Source organism: Protopterus annectens, chromosome 16.part0 (genome assembly GCF_019279795.1).
Source record: "Protopterus annectens isolate FY-2018-M chromosome 16.part0, PAN1.0, whole genome shotgun sequence".
Classification (NCBI taxonomy): domain Eukaryota; kingdom Metazoa; phylum Chordata; order Ceratodontiformes; family Protopteridae; genus Protopterus; species Protopterus annectens.
The window spans coordinates 49733069-49756514 of record NC_056750.1 but is presented as its reverse complement, the minus strand read 5'-3'; the positions used below and the strand labels follow the sequence as shown (position 1 = coordinate 49756514).

At 36.2% G+C, this 23446-nt stretch overlaps 1 long non-coding RNA gene across 1 annotated transcript in view; it reads right to left on the bottom strand.

Annotated features, from left to right (window-relative positions):
* Positions 1 to 23446, bottom strand: part of LOC122790407 — a 164880-nt gene that overhangs the window by 48245 nt on the left and 93189 nt on the right. The window contains exon 2 of the long non-coding RNA XR_006363013.1: positions 13294 to 13314. This is a non-coding gene — a long non-coding RNA (uncharacterized LOC122790407). The remainder of the gene's footprint in view (positions 1 to 13293; positions 13315 to 23446) is intronic.

Sequence of the window (23446 nt, the reverse complement as noted above, 5' to 3'; positions counted from 1 at the left end):
AGGAGGCATGATGTGCCCTTAACAAAGCCAAACTGGGTAGGGTCCAGTGTTTGGAGGTTCCCAATGTCTCTGTTAATGAGTTCCACGATGATGCGCTCCATAGCCTTGCAGACCAAGTTAGTCAAGCTTATAGGGCAATAGTTCCTGGGGTCTGTTGTGGCTCCACCTTTGTGGAGCAGAATAACCATTGCTGTGTGCCACTCTATGGCTACATAGCCTGTGGAGAGGCTGAGTTTGAACAGTGTGTTTAGGTGAGGGGTGAGTTTATCTTTGAGCTTGTCTAGGACACAGCCTGGGATAACGTCTGGTCCCATTGATGCTGTGTTTCTGGCATTGGAGAGGGCTGTTTTAACCTGAGTGTCTGTGATTTCAGGGGCTCTACATTCTTCTGGTATGGTTATGGGCCCTTTTGAGGGTGAGAGGGGGTGAAGTTTACGCTGAACCTGTCTGCCAGGATGTTGGCAATATTGGTCGGTTCAGTGTATTTTGTGCCATTCTGCACTAACTCCAAGCAGATCTGAGCATTGCCACATAGATTCTTGACATAGCTAAAGAATGCCTTGTGGTTATCTTTGGAGTCCTTGGCAATTTTTCTTTCGAAGCTCCCCTTGATGATTTTATGAGGGATTATAGTTTCTTGCTGATACTGATCAGGGATGTTTTCCCTTCTTGGGATTTTACTCTTCTCTGTACCAGTTTCTTCCTTCTATTGCATAGCTTGTTTATGGCAGGAGTCCACCAGACTGGTTTCCTTTTCTGGGAAGAGTGATTCTTGATTTTGCTTGGGATAGCATGATCCATGCATTCTTGTAGGTGTCTGTAGAATGCATTAGTAAAGGACTTTGCAGCTTGGATAGCATTATCCTTTAGCATGGGGGCTTTGAAACTTTCCACCTCGGTCTTAAGTAACGTGAAGTTTGCTTTTGAAAAGTTTTTTTATGGTGGTTTCCTTGTCTGGGGGTGGGGCGGAATGTGGATAGCTAAAGTGATTTGTTTATGGTCAAATCTAACCAGCGATGGGTGGACCTCTGGTGTGGAACACCGATCACCCATGTTGGTGATGACCAGGTCCAATATGTTGTCACTGCTGGTGGGAGTGTTGACCAGTTGATCCACGGCATTTGAGTTTATAAATTCTAGGAAATGTTGGGCAAGGGAGTTAGTACTTGAGCAGTTCTCCCAGTTAATGTTTGAGTAATTGAAATCACCCAATATTAGGGTGTTTGGTAGGACCTTTATGTTTCCCATTGTTTCCAGAAATGCAAAATGGGGGTCCTGGGACATAGTGGGTGATCTGTAGCAAGCTACAATTTGAATTGCAGTTTTGCCCGTTGTTAGTTGCACGTGGATGATCTCTGAAGCATCGTGCTGTGCCACTAACCTGGAGGTGTGGGTATCCTTGACAAATATGGATACATCCCTGCCTTTTGTATTTCATTCCGGATTCTGTGGCTGAAATGTATGGTATGAGTTGTAGCCTGGTAGTGCTGGGGTGCTCTCTGGTGCCTTAAACCAGGTTTCTGTTACTGCACATATATTGATTTTCTCCATACTGAGGAGTGCCTCGAGTGCATGCATTTTGAGGTTTAGTCTTCTGGCATTGAGTAGCATTACCCTCAGTTTTTTGTTACTTGTGCTATTTACGGTGGTGGGTTTGTCTTTTGAGCCTTGCCTAAAAAAGGCACTATGGGGGTGGCAAGAGCCTTGGCCAGTATTCGAAAGCCTAAGGGTGACAGGTGTAAGCCATCTCTAGTGAAGCAGAGTGGCTTGTCAAGCATGTCATCCCAGGCAGACAGACACTGGATTCCCCTTTGAATGACACCAGAATCTTAGCCAGTTGTTGAAATTGATCATTTTTTCTTTATACCGTGGCATCATTCTTGGTGAGGGCAGGATGCTACTCAGGGTCAGGGTTATACCGGCCTGGGCTACATGATCAGAGAGCTCTTCTATGTCTCTTTTCATTAAAGTCCAGGGAGGTACGGCTCAGGTCATTCTCACCAACATGGACAATGACACTCATATTTGTACTTATTTTGGAGTGACCTGAGTGCTTGTGTTATGTGGTGGATCCTGGCATCCGAAAGGCAGCTAACAGTGACCTTCTCCTTATTCAGCCTAATGGGATTTAACAGTTTTTTGTCATACCTACATACCACCACCACCTTCCTTAAGTTTAGTGCGAACACATCTTACCACTCCATAGATTGTTTAGATGTGAGGGTCACACAACAACAAGTAGGCTTTTCATCCAGCCTACACAAGAAAGACTGTTGGAAAAATACCCTCTTGGTCCTCTGACAGCATGCATCCTCGCCACATTTTCCCAAACATTGTTAGAGGGCAAGTGAGTCGTGTCTCGGATTAGCACAGATGACAAGCAATTTGAACAAGAGTTAGTGAATCTAACGGGCACTTTGAGCAGAGAGGCTATGGGAAGAATATGGTAAGGAACGTTATAGATAATGGTAAGATCCATAGACAGACTAAATCTAGACCTTGGCTCAATAGGAATCAGCCCCAGGCTCCCGTAGTGACCGTGCAGGATACCACCATAAAGAGAGGCACCAAGTTGTTGTTCACCTATGGGAGCAACATCAGTGACATCTGTAGAATTGTTAACAACAACTGGAACATCCTCACTAGTGATACCAGTTTAAAGGGGCTAATTGATAACAGACCTTATTTTCAATATAGAAGGAATAAGAACTTGAATGACATTTTATGTAAGGAGAATAGTCTCTCTGAGAGCAGGCCATTTAAGAGCAGGGCAGGTACACTTCCATGTGGTACGTGTAAAGCCTGCAGCTTTATCAATAAAGAGGTTAACTTCACACATAGAACCACCGGGAAGAATGTTGTTTTTAAGGGTAGAGCCACTTGCAGGACCTCAAATGTGGTCTATTTGGCTGAATGCACAAAATGCCCCAGTTTCTATGTGGGCATGACCACAAATATGTTTAAGGTGAGAATCCTACAACATTTAGGAAGTATAAGGAATAGGGATGACAGCAATGCCTTGTTCAGGCATATATGTATACATCCAACACATAGCTTTTCATTTAGAGTGATAGTCAACATTAGAATGAATAATCGGGGGGGGATGTCAGGCTGCAGACTGCCTTGGATGAAACTAAATGGATTATAGACTTAATGGCACACCTACCCCCAGGTTTAAATGATGTTATTCCTTTAAAACCCACACTCCTGAGGAGGCGTGTGTTTCATTGACCTATAAGGTTTTCATTGGTTGTGACTCTTTTTAAAAAGGATGTGCATGCAGTGTTTGTTGTCTGATGAAGGGTGTAACCCGAAAGCGCTAACCTTTTTTCATTTTGTCTGCATTTGGATTACTTCGTTTACTTGTTTTAAAGTTTTTTATTAAAAGTTTTATTGAGCAGCAGCAGTGTCCTGCCATCTTTTCTTCTGTTTTGCTTATTTTGGCTTTGCAGGACTTTGGCAAGGCTAAGTGGATTCATTTTGTTTAGTATTTTGGGTATGTTATTTTGCCTTAAGGGCTGTGATTGCATGGCACACTGGTTTTGTGAAGTATATGTTTCATGGTTTGTGTTGGGGGGTGGAGGTTGCTTGGGTGTCTGCTTTGGAGGTCTCTGTTGCTTTTGCAGATTTTTATTTAGAGCCTCTGAGTATTTGTTTGTGTATTTATGTATGTTTTTTGCTGGTACTGGTTTAATGGGTCTATGTGAGACTGGTGGTGTGATGCAAGTATTTCCCTTCTCCTCTTGACTGTCTGATTCAGTCTTGGGTTGAGAGAGTTTAACTTCCAGTTTGGCTGTAGAATTGCATCTCTCGCATGTATTAGTGTTTGGTGGTAGGAGGAGAGGGTTGTCTGTGTACATGAGGCAGTTGTAACATTGCCTTAAAATTCCCAGATTCACCAGTTGGTTGGATTGGAGAGTACACCTGAAACTGCCCTTTGGACATGCCTGGATAGGTACAGTGGACTGTTTTACTGAATGGGTGGTAGGGTCGAATAGAGAGCCTTGTCCTTCTGTACAGTATAGGAGGGTCTAATGCTAGGGTTTATAAGTGCTTGCTATGAGTTTTGAGTAAGTGCCAGGTTGAGAAATGAATGGCTTGAATGCTTAAGTCGAAAGTTTGTCTAGTTCCAAGGGAAAAATTGAAGAGGAGACTTGTGGAGCCGGGAATAGTTATACCACAGCTAACCGGCGCTGCCCAGCATGCAAAACTGGGCAAATACAGTATTTATAGCAGGGAAATGAAAGAGAGAGAAATTAGCCCAAAATGGCCAATAAACTACTAATTTCTGGGCTGAAACTACTCTCCAGGGGCAGATAGTCTGCTCAATGTTCCCCTCTCTCACAGGTGAACAGAGAAACTTCCTTTTATCCAAGTAAGGTATGGGCAAACACAAAGACTTGTAACACAGCCCTGAATTCAGCACTAACCTGAAAACTGGACTCTACTAGCTTAGAAAGGTGGGAAACAGGTATTTTTTTTTTTTTTAGAAAATAAAGCAGATACAATCAAAAAATACTTTAAATGCACAGAAAAGGATACTTATTGTTATATATCTCAGATCAAAGTTATAGTCAATGCCCCTAGTAATAAAGTAGGAAGAAACACAAATACAGTAAAAGCAGATAAAGTGCAATTTTTTAAATATATATATATATATATATATATATATATATATATATTTATTTATTTATATAAACAATAGAAAACGAACAAACTGATTTAAACAAGTTACCCAATTTACCAGAAAAAAGCTCAAAACTGAGCCCTTTTCCAGCAGTCTTCAATCAGACAAGTTCTAACTGCACACCCCTGCTTACTAGGGTGCAGGGGAACCCTCTCCAAAAAAAGATGGCCTGGATCAGTGCTCAAGTTATACAAACAAAGCTAGATTCAGCAGGCCTGAATCTGGTCTATGCTACAGCAACAAGGTGAACCAATTTCAGAAAGAAACAGTTCAAATAAGCAGGCACAATAAGCCTGTGACCAGAAATTTCCAGCTCAGAAGGGCAGATCCAGCCTCTCCTCCCACAAGAGTGCAGACCACAAACCTTCTTAATGTAGAATAACTGGCCCGAATCCCAAATACTTAAGCCAGAACTAATACACTTTTAGAATAGCAGACACTGAGCCTTCAATCAGCAATTCCCAGCTTAGAATGATGTAAGCTACCTGTTCTGTCACAACAGTGCAGATTACAAACCTCTTAATGTAAAACAACCTGTATGAAGCTTAAGTGCTTAAACCAAAAGAATAGAATAACAGTTACAATTTAATCAGGCTACTACCAAACAGTAATAAATGCAGAAGAATAAATAAAATTGAGTACTTTTAAGACAAGCAAAATAAAGTAGGAGGAAACACAAATACAGTAAAAGCAGATGAATAAAGTGCATAAATGTATTTTTTTTTTTGTTAGTAAAGTGCAAGGAGAGAGGAAGGAAGAACCTAATTGTGTTGGCCTTCTCAAACCTTCTCTCTGTATTAAGTAGAGTGAACACTAGACTCAGAATATGATCTCACTGTACTCGGTTAAGTGAGCAAATGAGATGGACCCAGGAGGAGTGTTCTAATACAGACTTACAGGAGGGGCGGGCAATTCCAGAGCCACCAACACTAACACCAAGACAAGAACAGGGAGGGTGGGTGAGGAACTGACTGCAGAGAGACACGCAGCACACTATTCAATGAAACACACAATTAGGTAACAGAAAAATTAAATACAGTACTTTTAAGACTGCAAGTTTGTACTTAACATAGATAAGAGAAAGGGAAGATATGGGGGAGTAACATAGATAAGGATGGGGTAGCTGTGGAGCATAACATAGATAAGGAAGGGGGAGAGTTGGGCAGCAACATAGAAAAAGGATGAGGAGATGTAGGGAGTAACATATGTAAGGAAACAGGAGATGTGGGGAGTAAAATAGATAACTGACAGGGAGATGTGGGCAGTAACACAGATATGGGAAGGGGGGATGTGGGGAGTAAGAGAGAGATAAGGGAAAAGGGAGTTGTGGGAGAGTAATATTGATAATGGAAGGGGAGATGTGGGGAGTAACATAGATAAGGGAAGGGGAGGTGTGGGGAATAACATAGATAAGGGAATGGGAAGATGTGGGGGTTAACATGGATAAGAGAAGGGGAAGATGGTCTGAAATATCATCGATAAGGGAATGTGGAGATGTGAGGAGTAACAGAGATAAGGGAAGGGGCAGATGTGGAGGAGTAACATAGGTAAGGGAAGGGGGAGATGTGGGGGAGTAACATAGATAAGGTAAGGGGGTATGGGGAGTAACATAGATAAGAGAAGGGGAAGATGTGTGGAGTAACATAGACAACGGAAGGGAAAGACGTGCTGGAGTAACTTAGATAAGAGAAGGGGAAGATATGGGGGAGTAACATAGATAAAGAAGGGGTAGATGTGGGGCATAACATAGATAAGGGAAGGGGGAGATGTGGGGAATTAGATAGATAAGGGAGTGGGGAATTGTGGGGGATTAACATGGAAAAGAGAAGGGGAAGATGTAGTGGAGTAACATAGATAAGGGAATGCGGAGATGTGGGGAGCAACTGAGATAAAGGAAGGGGCAGATTTGGAGGAGTAAGATAGGTAAGGGAACAGATAGATGTGTGGAGTAACATAGATAATGGAAGGGAAACATGTGGTGGAGTAACACAGATAAGAGAAAGGGAAGGTATGGGGAGAAGCAAAGATAATGGAAGAGGAGATGTAGGGGAGTAACACAGATAAAGGAAGCAGGAGATGGGGAGAAACATTGATAAGGGAAGAGACATGTAGGGGAGTAACAAAGATAAGGTAAGGGAGAGATGTGGCTGAGTAACATGGATAAGACAAGGTGGAGATGTGGGGAGTGGCAAAGATAAGGGAAGGAGTAATTTGGGTGAGAAACATCAATAATTGAAAGGGGGTATGAGGAAGTAACAGAGATAAGGGAAGGGATTTGTGGGGAGTAACATAGATTAGGGAAGAGGAGATGCTGGGGAGTAACATAGAGGAAGGGGTGATGTGGGGAGGTAACATAGATAAGGTAAGAGGTGTGTAGGGGAGCAACATAGATAAGGGAAGGTGGAGATGTGGGGGTGTAATATAGATATGCAGCATTTTTCGTGTGCCATGTATTGTAGTGAAGTGATTACAGATGGGGTTTAGCCAGGTGTGTAGCAAGAACACATCCAGTTATACTTTAGGTGCTGTTTAAGCTGAGTTTTGAAAATTGGTTGTTTATTAATTTGATTGTGTGGGGGATAAAATTCCATAGTTTGGAGATGTAAGTGGTGTAGAGAGATTCCCCAACATTATTGTATGATTTGACTGCAAACCAGATGAATTTGTTGGAAGATCAAAAGTCTCTGCTACTAGAGTAGAATTTGGGTGTATTTTGCAATGAGGGGCATTTTTCTGACACATAGAGAAGTTTCTGAGCATTAACTAGTTGAAAAAAATTTAAATAATGGGGAAATTATAGCCAGTCCAGTTTTCCTAGCACAATGCAGTGGTGGGATCTCTGTGGGGTATTTGTAGCAAATTTGGCTGTTTTATTGTAGTATGTTTCAAGTTTTAGTTTGTCCGTTTTATTTAAATTAGTAAGAATTAGTGAGGTATATAATAGTGCTTAAAGCAAACATGGTCTGGCTACTGACTGTCTGGTACAGTCAGTAAGATATGGCTTAATCCTATTCATATAGGTTTTTTAATAGATTGTAATAAATGTAGGACAAACATAAGTTTTTCATCAGCTTGCATACATAGTAGATTTGTTGGAGACATTATTTCAAATTTTGTGTCATTGGAATAGAAGATTTGGAAGGATGATTTTAGTTCAGCATATTTTTTAGGTATTAAAAGCATTAGTTTAGTTGTGTTAGGATTAAGTAGCTGGTGGAAGTCTGTGATCCAGGTTTTGACTGCAGTGAATGAAAACTGAGTCATTGCCTGTCATTTTACAAGGGTATGCACAGAGCAGCTTGAGTGTGAAATCAGCTGCTTATTGCACATTATACAATGACTGCAATTAATATTCAAAAATGTGCACGCTGATTGGTCAGCCCAACTGGTGTTCCCATTGTAAATTCAAGCATATACCAATGGAAAAAAGTCCAGATGCGGACTTTCTTCTATTAATATATGCTATGGAGCTTTCCAGTTATCATAATTTAAAAAAATGAAATAAACTTTGAAATCTGAACAGGTACAAGAGAGATGGGACGGAAAAAATACAAGGATAATTAGGTATATTAGGCAAAACTAAAGAAACATACCTGATTATCCTTGTATTTTTTTTCTTGCCCTGTCTCTCTTGTACGTCTGAATGGTTCCAGAAGTCAAAACATTTTTTTTATTAAAAAAAAAAAAAAAAGGGCGATCTTCCTTTCTACATTGCTTCCTTTCCAAAGGGCTTTTTGTTTATTCAGTGGACTTTTTGTTTATTCTATGCAACAGTGAGAATGTAAGTCCCATACAGATGCACAGTACATCAAGAAAGTCCCATGATACAGGGAAAAAAGCAGAAGAGCCCCTGCCATTATATGAAGACATTATGAAAGAAAAGTAACTAACTTTTTTCTTAAAAAATGTCATTGTATAATAGCAATTACTCTTGGCTGGGTGTGAGTAATGATAGATTTACCCACAGTTTGTTTTATTTGGTGACTCAGGCTTTGCCCTTGTGACCAAACCAAACCAACTGTGGGTAAATCCAGCATTAACCATACCCAGCCATGAGTTATTGGTGTTAACAGAGGTCAGCTTGATTGCTGTATGTAATTTGTTTGTAATTATATTGAATAAGAGGGTCCCAAAACTGATCCCTGTGTGATGGCTTCTGTGACTGGTAAGAACAAGTTAAAGTTTTGTAGCCATTTGACTGCCTATTGCCACACAATAAGATAACAATGACATCATGACAGGGAAGAATGACTAAGTCTAAGGGAGGATAATTCAGAGAGCAGTTTTGAATGGGAGATGGTATCAAATGGCTTTGGCTAGGTCTGTGAAGAGGGAAGAGACTAACTTACCTTCTTTTCCATTTTGGATGATGGTATTGCTGAAGCTAAGGAGGGTGGTTGAAGTGCTGTGACTGGGACAAAAAACATATTATGTACTGGTTAACAGGTTTCTGTTGGTGAGACATTTACTGAGTTGTGAGTGAATGCATTGTTCTAGTATTTTGAATGGGGATAAGTATAGGTCTGTAATTTGAGAATTTGGTTGAGTTTTTACCTTTTTGTAGAGGAATGATATAGTGCATTTTCCATATGGCTGGGACATGGTTTTCTGTGATAAATAAGTATAGAAATAGGGTAGGGCAAGAGCATCGACTGCTAGTTTTAGGTATTTGACTAGTAACTTGTGTGCCCTTTAAGGTTGTTGCTTTAATTTGGGTAGTAGTTTTCTTATTGTGGGGGTTTAGACAGTTTTATAAGAGAAATTGTAACCTTTGTTACATGAAAGGTCTTGGGGAAAGAGTGTAGTTTGGGCCTTATATTTGATGAGTGATGGAACAGAGTTAGTGGAATAGGAGCTGAATTGTGTCACTATAATCTCATTATTGTTAGAGATCATAGGGGCTGGACTAATAGACTGACCAGGCTGGGGAAGCTTTTTGTGGAGGAATAATCTGGGGATATTTTGATGTTTTTGCTGTGTGTTGGAGTAGTAGGACAGTTTATCTGTTTTGATTTACTTTTTGGAAAGCTTTCGAAGTTGTCTAAAGTTTTGTAATTATGATAATATTTGTATAAAGCAAATCTGTAGCATGGCCTAAATAAATGTGGCCAGTGAGAAAGATGTGTAACACAGAGAAAAAACATGTTTTTTCTCTAGCATTCCAAAATACAGGAACATATAACACTGGATTCATAGGTAGTTACTAAGAATTCATACCAGGAGACCAGTAATGAGCCTCTGCCAAGTTCCCAATTGTTGTAAAGCATTATCTGGTTAATTGACTTGCAAAACGTCACACAGTAGGCAAATGAAAGTGGAGGGAACCAAACCCTGTGTCAAAGAAGCTAGCTTGTTAAAAGCACACAGCCTTTATCTCCGCAAACTGCCAGACTAACATCATGGTTAGATATATATTAATATTTTAACTTAATGAAATATAATGATAAATGGGGTCTATCTCTTCTGGTTTTTTTTTTTTTTTTGAATGTGGTAGTTAGCACTTGCTGTTTTAGGCTTGTATTGTATTTTATTGTATTATATGACATCTTGTAAAAGTGTTAATTGTGGCACTTTTCTCACCAGGCTCCAATGACAAGGGGCAGTCAAACTTTCCCAGTAAACAAATGCTAATAAATCAATAAATTTGTATGTACTCATTTGTTAAATTCAATGAGTAAACTAACTGATTCTTATACACTTTTTCACCTGAAAAGAATAAAGTCTGTATCCCTGACAGTGCTTCATAGTGGGCAGTTAAAACTAAGCAGCATATTGGGGAGGACTCATACACACAGGAGGAGGACACACAGATCGTACTCAAACTACAACTGAGGATCAGGCTCAAACCCTTGGTCAGAGCTGGGAAGCCATGACACTACATATTATGTCACTGTGTAACGATGGCCAGGGATCAGGCTCAAACCTGTGACCAGAGCTGTGAAGCCATGATACTGCCCATTATATAATTATGCAATCATGGGTGAAAGAGACGGCAAGGTACAATGGCATCTTATGCTCAGAAAGGACTATATTGTGTCTCTTGTCTGATCACACACTACTTTGAATTTTCTTTATATGGTTTCAGGATATGAAATAAACAAAGACAGTGACTGCTGGTATAGACAGTAAACAAGAAAACTTGTTTGGGCTAGTGTGTCTTCTTTAATAATATGACTGTCTACAATCACAAAGATTTTAAATGCATGACATTATTTCTACAAAAATATAATTGTCTGGGTCTATAAGTTTGTATCTTAATGTAACATTATGTAAATCTAACATGCATATTTAAAATGGAGCTTTTCTCCCTGTCCTCAGATGGACAAGGGCCTTGTGCCCAGTCATATCCTGGTAAACAAATGCTAATAAAAAATAAATAGTAAAAGAGAGTTCCTCTTAAAACTGAGAGGAACACAGCTGTGATTCTTCAGTAAGAGTGTGCAAGTTTCAACAGGAGAGCATATACCAAGTCCAGGTCTACACTAACACAGAATATTATCCTCATCCCAAGGTGCAGCAGTCCTAGGGTCAGTACGTTTGGGTAGCAGAAATATCAGAAGTACAGACACCCCCCAAGTATCCCTGCAGGTTTGTATTGGTAGTTCTTGGGACACCTACATGCTCAGTTTACATAACGCCTTGTTCCCTGTTCACTTTTAGAGTGCTAGTGTTTTTAGCATCTTACACAAAAGGAGTTAATCATTTATATCTACTGTTGTTTCACTCTGGACACTTCTGCTGCTTGTGTCCCCTGTAACATGTGGGTGATGTGCATAATGACACCCCATGATACTGAAATGTGCTGCAGTAATTCATCCCTGAGTAAAAAGTCAGGCCTTTAACATTTCTAATTCATGCAATGCAATCAGTTTATACCTATGTTCTGTCTCCCTCTCTGTGCAGATTTAAAACCTATGTCTTTCTCTTTTTGTCTTCCTGTTTATCATTCATGTCAGATAGAATACTGCACCAGAATCAATGAATTTACTCCCTCTCTCAGACTGCGTGCCAAACTTCAGTAATCCGTTTCTGCTATCAGTTGTTGGAATGTTATCTGATCAGTATTTGTTGATAAAACTGTTGGATTGATGAATATACAGATTTAGGAGGAGCAGCTCTATGAACAAAGTTTTTTGTTTCCAAGATAAATGTCTCCAGTATCATAAAAAGTGGGATTCAATTGACTTGACCAGCTGAGTGAGTTAGTGTATTTAAGTTACTCGAGCGTTGGAGCCAACCGGACAAACTGTTTTATGACCATTTTATTTATTAATAGGTTGCAGTAATTCAGTTTCATTAATGTAACTTTCAGAAATGAAATAAAGGATATAACCTTTAAAAGTAAAGGTATAAAAACCAATAGGTTTGCAGAAATGTTATTATTATAAAAAAATGCCTTTATTGAAATCAGAATGAGTGCTTTCATCTATAAAAATACTTCATATCATCTGATGAAATCTTTTTTATAGCTGAAAATGTTCACCCTGATTTTAGTAAGGACACATTTTCCAATGAAAATACCATCTCTGCCATATTATTGTTTTTTAAACCTTTATTTGTAGAAGCTATATTCTTTATTGTTAATTGGTGATTAGTTCCACTCTAACATTTGGACCATGATATAACTATTTATGGGTCGCTACAGTTAGCTCTTTTCTTGTTCAAGTCTAACACTCTACTAAACTACAATGCAGCTTTTCTATTTCCCATCACTGTTTAAGGAGAGGTCTATTTTTTTTACCTGCCAAAACCTAAAATGAGTATGCAAGAGACTTTTTTATACCTTGAGCCACAAAATGTTATTGCCTCACTCTGTTTCATTAGCGTTAACAAACCATTATTCGTGTATCTGATGCATCTGCTTTTGGGTCTCTTCTCACATTGCCTCCTATGTCATTTTGCTACCCTTGTTTGATTTGATTGCTTGATTTTTCCCTTTGCTAATATAGTCAGAGAAGGTGTATCTTGTTTATCTGTTATTGTACACTGCCTGAGTGCTGACACTCACCTGTGCCTTACAATACTTTATCCTTATCGTCAACCATTCAGATAACCCTTTCCTACTTTGGCTATAAATGTTCTATACTTTTAAAAATCAAGGCCACCTTTGAAATCTATACACAACATATGAACTGCCTTTGAAAACTATAACTTTCTCAGAAATATAAATAAATTAAAAAAAAAGTTGATAAATGCTGGCATCTGATTAATGAATAATTGTGAATCTGTAACCATCTGTTGGAAGTTCAAAAGCATGTATTTTCACAGTAGATTCTTTTTTATTGTTCAGAATTTTAAAGCCTGTAGTTTTCACAGTAGCCTTTTGCTTTTTGTTATGGCCTGCCCACCGCAGTAAAGAGATCGACCTGCTGACCACAATTTACTGCATAGTGACCACTAGGCTGCACTCATCTAGAATAATGAATATTTTAGTAACATGATTTTAATGTCCACAGTCTTGTTTTATACTTTCTGCTATGATGACATTAACTGTCCTGGCCTGCATGTGAAGGAAGACCAGTTTCTTTATGAAAAGCAATTAGTTAACAAAAACAAGTTAAGGAAATAAGGAACAAAATTGTTTTTGACATATAAATAATACTTACATTTTCTAAATTTCCTCTTTTCTGAAAATTAAAAGAAAAGAAAGCATGTCATATCATAACAAAATCATTTCATATATTGTTTGCAAATACTTTTTTTTTCTCAATTTTTTTATTCTTCAAATGCATTTGAATGAATTTCATAGTATTTATGCATAACATCTTAAATAGCTATGTACACTATTTACATTAGTCTGACACTATAACAGATCTTAATGTATATAGTTACTTTTGTAAGTATGTCCAATCCATTATCAGAGTGTCTGATCAATTATTGTATAGTACCAATCAACGATAAGACTTTTCCCCAAGGGTTGTTGATAAATGGCTTTGGATAAATTCTTACTTTTTTAATTTTAATTTCCAATAACACTGTGGTCTTCAGTATGCTGTAGAATTCTTCCAAAGTTGGTATTGTGTTTGTATTCCATCTTCTTGTTATACACTTCCTTGAAATTGCAAGTATAGTCCATACTAGGTACATGTCTGACCTATTCAAATGAGGACCTTCTTTCACATTTCATAATACAAGAGCTTTAGTAACATAAAATGATTCATTAAATAAAGCTTGTAGAAAGTTATTAATACAATTCCAAAATTACTTAGTTTTAACACAGTCAAGTAAAATGTGGTTCCATTTGCATTGTGTACTTGCTCAGATCTCCAACATATTCCTTTTATGGAAGAAGTAATTTTACTGATTCTGTCTGGGGTTAAGAATGCACTGTGCAAGCATTTCCAATTAAAAACTTTCCAGCATTGTGTAAAGGATGTATATTTTATCGATAATAAGATATTTGTTTTAATACCTTCAGTTAACTGTATTGAGTGTCCTTTTGTTATATATTTCCAGTATGAGGTTTTGAGTGTTGTTTTATAGTTTATCAATATTTTGTAAAATTTTGAAATACTGTTTCCCATGTCAAAGTCATTATATATGATTTCATATGTGTATTTCATAAATTTAGGTATTTCTTTAAATGAAGACTTGTTAATTATTCTACTTAAATCTTGAGAATATGACAGAATACTCTGTAAAGTTGGCCAGTCCTGTTGTGGAATTTTATATGTTGTTTTTATTACTTGCATATCTAAAACTTTTAATTCTTTGATACATTGGAGCCAACAAACAAATCCTTTCTGTTCCCAAGAATTAATAATTTCTCTATATATTTTATGTGGAAAGTTCTTTGTGACTAAATCTATATTTGCATTAATAATTTTCCTAAATGAGTCAATGTAATAATTAATCATATGTGGTTTAGTGGGTTTAGTTATGTTATATTGCATACTAATACATACTATGTGCCATGGTAAATTGTTTTTATCTGTTATTTGAAATTTTTTTTGTAAATCAGATTCATTTATTGATATTACAGTTAGTAATTCTTTCCAATTTGCAGAGTAATTTTGACTTACCAAGTCTGAGATTGTTTTAGATATTGATGCTTTTATATATGTTTCTATATCAGGAAAGTTTAATCCTCCCTGTTTCCATGGTCTGATATGATGCATTAAAGCTATTCTGTTGCGTTTGGGAAACAATTTTATTAGGCATGAATTTATTTCTTTAAGTATATTCTTTTCTGGTAACAGTTGTGTTGCCAAGGCTATATATAGGATCTCGGGCAGAAAAAAACATTTTTATTAAGTGTAGTCTTATCTTCAAATGTCAATATTATTTTGTTCCATTTTTCCACAGAGATTTTAATTGTATTGATGATATTATTGTAGTTTTGTGAGATTAATTCATTATTATCCTTGCATAACTCAATTCCTAGCTATTTTAAGGTAGATTCTTGTTTCCCTATGATGTGATCCCCCTTAGTCTGCAGTTCTTTTTTTTATTTAAAAATAAAAATTTTGATTTTGATTTATTGAAATGGACTCCTGAAGTCATGTGAAATTTGTCAATTAATATATTTAATTCTTCTAATGTCTCTTTTGTATTAGATAATGTTAGTAATATGTCATCAGCAAATAGCATTACTTTAGAATTGTATTGTTCATAAACATCTATTCCTTTGATTTTTATATTGTTACAAATAGAATCTGCCAATATTTCAATAGCCAGAGCAAATAGAATTGGTGACATGGGACATCCTTGTGTAGTGCCTTTTGTTATATGTATAGATTCAGAGGTAAAAGGACCTAACTTGAAATATGCTAAATTATTTGTGTGTGTGTGTGTGTGTGTGTATATATATACATACATATATATATATATATATATATATATATATATATATATATATATATATTCTTTAGGAGATGAACAAAGGATGAAGGAAATTCAAATAGCATTAGGATTTTGAATAAAGAGTCCCAATTTAGGGAATCATAGGTTTTCTCTATATCTAAACCAATTACGAGTGTTTCTTTATTTTTTTTATTAACATAATCTATAAGAGAAGTTATCATTTTAATATTGTCATGTGTGTGTCTATGATATATGAATCCAGTTTGATCATTATTTATTTTTTAGGATAGTGGTATTTCCATTCTGTTAGTTAATATTGTTATAAATGTCTTATATTCATTATTTAATAATGATATAGTTCTATATGAGGTACAGAGGTTTGGGGATTTGTTTTATTTAGAACTGGTGTGATTAAGGAATATCTCCAAGAGGGTGGTATTAAAGCTTGTGACTGAATTTCTAATACAGTTTTATGGAAGAGGGATAGTATCTTTGAAGGAAAAAGTTTATATATTTCCATAATTATGCCATCTATACCTGGAGCTTTATTATTTTTACCCTCTTTTATTGTATCTGTAATTTCTTTGTAGGATATGGGTGCTTGCAGATCTAGTTTTATTTTTTCTGTTTTTTTATACTAGAACATTTTTCATCTAGATTTAATTGATCAATATGTATATTTTCTTTTTGGAAATGTTCCATATAGTGATTTCTATATACATCAAGAATGTCACCTATATCCGTTACATTTTTCCCTTTCTTGTCATGGAATATACTTTTAATGTTATTAGCTTTTGATTGTATTTTGATTCTTGTGGATAAATTATGTAGATATTTGGGGGACGTGGCCAAGGTATTCATTTTTAGTTTTTCTAAAGCTAAGCTAGGTTTATGTGTTAGAATTTAATTGTATTTATTGTTTAATATTTCTACTTGCTTTTTCATCTCCAAATGATTTTGATTTTTTTCAGCTTTTACTGACAAAAGTTTGGATTGTAGATCTAATAATTCAGAATCCCTTTCTCTGATTTTTTTTTATATCAAGTTAGGGTTTTACTATATTTTAATGAGTCCCATATCATTATTTTATTTATCTCTGTAGTGTAATTAATATCTAAGAAGAACTGTAATTCAGATAATAACCAGGTTTTTAACTCTTTAATTTTAGTTATATATGCTGGAATTCTGGAGTTAAAGAGTAATGGTTTGTACCCATTTTTAAGTTTTAGTATCAATAAACTGTGGTCTGTAAAGGGGCAGGGAGTGATTGAGAAATAAATGATTTTAGAGTGTAAGTCGTGGGCAGCAAATATTTTATCTATTCCAGTTTGGGTACTAAATCTGTGATCTTGATGGGAAAACAACAAAGAATTTTCTTCTTTAAATTTGAAAGTATCTACAATATGAAATTATTCTACCAACTTATTTAAAGCTTTTGATACAGTAGACGTACGCAGCAGTCTTTTATTTGTAGTTTCAGAAATATCAAATATACAGTTAAAATTTCCTCCTAATATTAAGTTGCCTTTATAATTACTGGAAATGAAATCCAAGTGTTTTTAACAGTTCCTGTTCCAATGCCCGGGAACCAGTATAGATTGGCTAGGGTCCATATTCTATTATATTTAACTATTACTAATACCATAAGGCCTTCTTTAGCTTCATACTTATAAATGATTTCTGGGTGAATCACATTTGTTTTCCATAAAATTGTTAACCCTTTTGTCTTGTCTTATAAGTGGATTGTGCCAATATCATATATTCCTTAGGATTCCATTTATAATTGTCATTTGTTTTGAAATGAGTTTCTTGAAGGAAGACAATTTGTGCTTTGTTCAATTTTAAATATTTCAGTAGATTTGATTTTATGCTAAGATTGTTTAAGCCATTGGTATTTAAAGGTATCCATCTTAGGTTATTTAGACTATGTATTTTTTGTTTTATTGTGACTATAAACATTTTCCTCTGATAACAATAAAGTATACGTTTGAGATTTTAAAGGAAACTATCAGTTTTATACTTTGAGTGTTTACCAATAAAGTAATGTTTTGGTCAGGCATATTAAAATGTTTTTGTGAAATAACAAATTTAAATTAATAAATGTTAACAAAACTAAGATCTGCACTAGCCATGGAATGAAAATCATTCCTAATCTGATGGATAAACATAAGTCCATTAGATTATCACTCATACCTTGACAATCCAGAACATCTGAGCTCCATAAATTGAATTATCATATGGAGAATATTTGTAATAGGAATAAGCAATATTTATATTATTTTGAACAAATATAGTACTATTGTAGATTAGACAGAATTCTAATACAATATAAATGTCTACTTATTGTATAATAATATTTACATGAAATATAGGTGACAAGCAATTCAGTCATAATAAAGTAGGATGTATCATATATAAAACCTCAGTAAAAGATTATAGCACACAGTTATTTAACATATTCACCCTTATTGATGAAATCTTTCAAAACATATTACTTAATACAAATAGATGGCAATAATATTTATACCTAATGTTTATAATACAGTGTATTTTACTGGATATATCAGAAGTTATATTTCATTGTTTGCCAGCATTTAAGTAATCACTTTGTTTTTTGCTAACTTACTTAAAGCATCACATTTGCTTTATGTGAACATTGATGAAAGTTAGTGCATTTTAATTATCAGTGCATCCCTCTTCCCCCCCATTTCCTACAAATAAGGGTTTTCATATTTTTCATTTCTTATTATAAAATGAGTGAAATTATAGGTTAAAATCAACAAATTCACTTATTGCGATTAATGATTACACGTTCCCTTTCCATATTCATAAATTGCCATTTTATGGCATATACTGAAAGTTTTTAGATTTAAATAGCAACATTCTATTTTGTATAATCAGCAAAGGTTAAACTGATTATTGTAAATTTAATACTATTTGTTCAGAATGTGATTGTTACATTCTGTGACATTCCTTGTTCAATGTTTCCCTTGGACAACTTTGTCAGTTTGTATAAAATATTCGTTACCTTGGTAACAGCTTATAAGTATTATGTATGGTCAAGATGGGTTACAAAAACTACAATTCAGGTTAAAGGAATTGCATGACTTGTTATGCATATTTAGTTATATAAGAAAATCATCATGCTTCCCCTTGATGTTCAATGTAGTGTATGTCATTTATGACAAGTTAAAACAGTAGTATTATTATACACAAGCCCATGTTATTAAATCCTGCCTTTAATATCTAAATTCAGATGACTGCTTCATCTTATGTGATGATTATATATTTTATGTCTAGATTTACTAAATCATACATTACATAACTATTGTGTGTTTTTTTGACTGTTGCTTAGTTATTTGAGAGATGACAAGCTGTAATGTTTATTGTTATTATCTCCTTCCAACCATGTTTATACAGTCCATAGACTTTTCATTTTGAGACCCTTCTAGTTTCTTATTTTCATACTTACATACACACATATCAGTACTTCAAGCACGGGCAACAATACCCATCCAGTTTTGACAGAGTACCATTTACTAGTTCATGTGGTGTGTTTCCAGGCTGTTCTTAAAATATCCAAACCAATATTTGTCGTGTTCCATTTTACCACCCTGTTCCATGCAGTAGCCACTCTGCTAGTGAACCACTCAACAGACCTTTCATTCCCACAGGTATTTCACAAATGAAATCTGATGACTGTCTAGCACTTTCTAGCAACCCCATACACCCCTAGAATCAGCTATCCCGACATGCCCAACATGTCTGAGCAAGCTCACCTCCCAGACCACTGCAAAGGGTTCTGCACAAGACCAAGTGCTCTTAGTCTTTCACAATAACTCAGGCTTCCAGTCTTATGTAAGTCATTAATATGTTTGGACCAAAATATATTTTAAATATAAAATTGCGCTTATTGTTTATTTATTTTTTTATCAAGAATCAACTTAATGAGCTAAATGAAGTGTTGGGAGACCATCAATATGTGTACATGTGGTTTAAAACAGACCTTTTATTATATATTTTTTTTTAAACCAAAAACATTCCTGAGAATCATCTCTGAGGCTCCTCAGAGCCATTAAGCATTATTGTCACTCTGTCTCTGTTACCATAGCAACCTGGGAGCGTCTGTTTCTGTTAATGTGTTTGTGTACTGCATACCAGAGGCTCGCGATGTACCTGAAGCAAAGTTTCATTTCATTGCAACTTGAAGCCTAAATTCCTTACCTTTCAGTGAGGCAGCAGCCAGGAAAAGGACGGACAGCAAACAGATCAAACAAAAAAAAAAAAACTCCCAACAAGCTGCCACAACAAGAGATAACACATTCTTCCAGCCTTCCCATCTCTCACTCAGCAGATGTATAAACAAACTATTCTCTGCCAAAATATCCCAAATCACAGTTTTATCTAACCTCTTCTCCTGGATCCAGGCTAAAAGACCAAATGCCTCTTCCTAATACACAATCATCAGTAAACCTCGATCACAAGCTGCAACCCACAGCTTCCCGGAGACAAAAACGGCAACATTCAACCGCTGCCAGACACAGCTGCATCCACACACACACCATGCCAGGCTTAATCAAACAGCACTAGATGCTATGATACCTGCCATAATTGATATTAACTATGTTTAGACAGAATAATAATGACATTTGTACTAGATTCCAGACACAGCTGCATCCACACCCACCATATCAGGATTGATCAAACGGCTTTCGAAGCTGTGATACCTGCCATAATTGATATTAACTATATTTAGACAGAATAATGACATTTGACTAAGACCTTGCTACTATTATTTAACCAGGATATACATGACATTTTTAAATCATACTTTAACTGAAGAAGGCATTGGTCTCCATGACAGCATTTTTTTTTCAAAACACTCTACTCTTACTGCTATTATAAATGATGTTCATTTGTTACATTTGAGTCTGAACTCTGATGAATGGTACCTTGTTGAATTAGTTAATGAATTACTTAAATTATTATAAGTAAAAACAATGAAAAATGAACAAGATAAGTATTCATTGAGTTCAAGTAGGGGAATAGAAACTTATATGTTTATATTATATGTTGCTTTGTTTGGCTTATACATATAATGTAAATAGTAACCCATCTTGACCTACCTTTGTTTGTGAAGACTTATTCAACTCTTTGAAAATTCTGAATAAATCATTTCTGTTTCTCAGTTAAGAATCCCTCCTTTTTTTAATAAAAACAGATGACAAGTGATGTACCATATCAGTTGATACTTTGAGAGATGTAGTTGTGAGACTTATTTTTTGGGACAGCTATCTTGGAATCAGTTTTTTATTTCTTCTTTCTAGCATCAATCCAAGGATTTGTTTCTTTTATTCTTTTAAGAGTAGGGGGTCATCCATTCCTTTTCTTCTGGGATAGACACTATGTTGTTGTTTTTGATGAATATAGTAGCTTTGGGTTCCTATTACGAGAGCGAAGATTCCTTTAGGTGAATACGAAGACGTCGACCCGTATTGAGCGAAGTACGTAAACCATGAAAGTTCAAAACCGTGAAGTTCGAAATGTCAATTTGTTTTGGTTGGCCCATCTGCGGTATAGCTCCGTAAGGTAAGTGTGCGATAGATAGGAATTTAGTGTTAGGATTTGAGTTAAGGTAAGTGCATAGATAGGTAATATATGTAAGAGTTAGTGTAGTATTAGAAGTAGGTGTTTTTTAAATGTATGTATGTGTTTTATTTATTTTGTTTGGGTGTATGTGTGTAGGAGAAGTGTGCAGTAGTTACGGACCTTAGGGTTAGGGAGGGGCTAAGGATACAGCATAGTTAGGTAGGTAGTATATAGCGGGTGGTGGGGTTGGCCGACTATTAAAGGTCGGTATTTTTTTTTTGTGATTTAGTGCATTCGGGATTTTTGCAGTTCGCGGTAAAGGGGTAGATGTTTAGGTATTCGCGCTTAGGGATTTTCGCTTTCATAATATAGACCCAGTAGCTTCTTCTAAGTCATTAAAGGTTCTCATCTCATTGACAAAAAAGTATTTTTATCTTGGCTGGAAAGGCCAGCTTTGCTTTAATGTTGTTTTGTTCAACAGTTTTTTTACTGGCCAGACTTTTTTCCTTTGTTCTAGTATTCTGGAAGAATAATCATTGTCAAACCTTATCAGGCTTTGATTGTATTTTAAGGGTGATTTTCTCCAATCAGATTTTAATATTAGTTTCCTGTCCAGAAATGAAAGAAATGTTATAACTATGGATCTAGGTGGAGTATTTGTTGAGTTTGAAGCAGGTTTCCTCAGTGCTCTATGCACCCTTTCAGTTCCCAATGAAAGTCCCTCTTTCAAGTCTAAAAATTCAGGAACCCAGGTTGTTAAGAATGAAATAATGTCTTCACCTTCACTGCTTTCAGGCAGACCAAAGATCCTTATGTTGTTTCCCCTTTCCCTGTTTTCTAAGTCATCTATTTTGTTAAGCAGCCATGTATTCTGTTTAAGCAGAAATTCTTTTAGGAATTCTTCCTCTTTGAGTCTCCCTTCAATGTCATTTAGAGAAGTCTTTATATTTGTAATTTTTGCATGGTGTTGCTGTAATAGTTCCTTAAGAGTATCAGTCTGTTTTTGAGAATTTAATTTGATGTTTTCTAAATCATTTTAAAGCCATCCATCTTCAAAGATAGTTCCTGTAAGGTAGGTGTCATCAATTGCAGTTCTTTTTCAAAGCAGCATCTGGGTGAGAATTCCTTGAGTTGTTCATATTCATTGGTTCAATATATCTCCAAGTTACTTGACAGGAAAATGTTTGTACATCTCCACCAAAATATTTATGTAGTTTAATAGTTTATCTATAGATTTCTGACATTTTAAACTTGAAAATAACATTTTTGTATATTATTATACTAGTTTATAGAGCTCTCAAAATTCACTGCTCTCAGTTGGCCATCTAGGCTCCACCCCCTTTTTGCAAATACGTTTTGTCACACTTTCAGTAACAGTAAAGTATTGGAAAAAAGCTTCAAATGTGAGATCAGGTTTTTCCAATACCAAAACAGAAAGCAGTCAAGTATGAAGGACTGTTCTATGCAGGATTCACACACACACACACACACACACACACACACACACACACACACACACACACACACACACACACACACACACACACTCAAACACATTTTGTTTGGATAGTCACTAATTAATTCAATTATGGGCACTATTTTTAAGATGCGGGAATAAACTAAATTACCTGCCTGGGAAAAAAAGCATGTGGTTAACAGCCCACCATTACACCATCCTCTTATTTGTTAGTGTTTATGATTTTTTTGAACAATATGCCTCCCCACTGTATGTTGATTATCACTCCCCTACTGGCTTATTAGCCTGATCATTCCTCATCATCAGGGTGAGTTCTGAATGGTAAGGATCATTATTCTGACAACCATCAGAGATGACTTAAGGGTTTTTACTTTATGCTCTATCTTTCCCCATGCATACTCAGCTCAGGCAGGGGAAGGGTGCTGGACAATGGGTCTGACCCTGCTGGTCATCCCTCACCTCCAGAAAGGACATTGCCAACAAGCATCTCTGCCCCCAACCCTAAAAGCAAAATAAGTAGTTTCCCCAGTCAGCGCCAGCAAAATCACATTGCTCGATCTCCTCCTTGAGGACCTGCAAGAATCCCTGTCCGCCAGGAGAGTTGTGGAGACCATTCCCCATCACCTGTCTCCATCCCTGACTGGCTCCTCTGGTACCATGGCAACTATATGAACTTTTGCCACATGAGGTATTTCAAAGATGAGTCAGCACAGGAATACAGAACTTCTTGAATCTTTTTCCATGAGGAAAGAAAAAAAGAGCTAACGTGGTTCTCAGTTTCATAAGACTGAAAGGATACCTCATCTGCTAAGTTCGATTTTATTTAAGGGAGAAATTTATTTATTTAGTTGTTTTTGTTGACTGAGAAAGTCTGACTCCGCATGATCCCA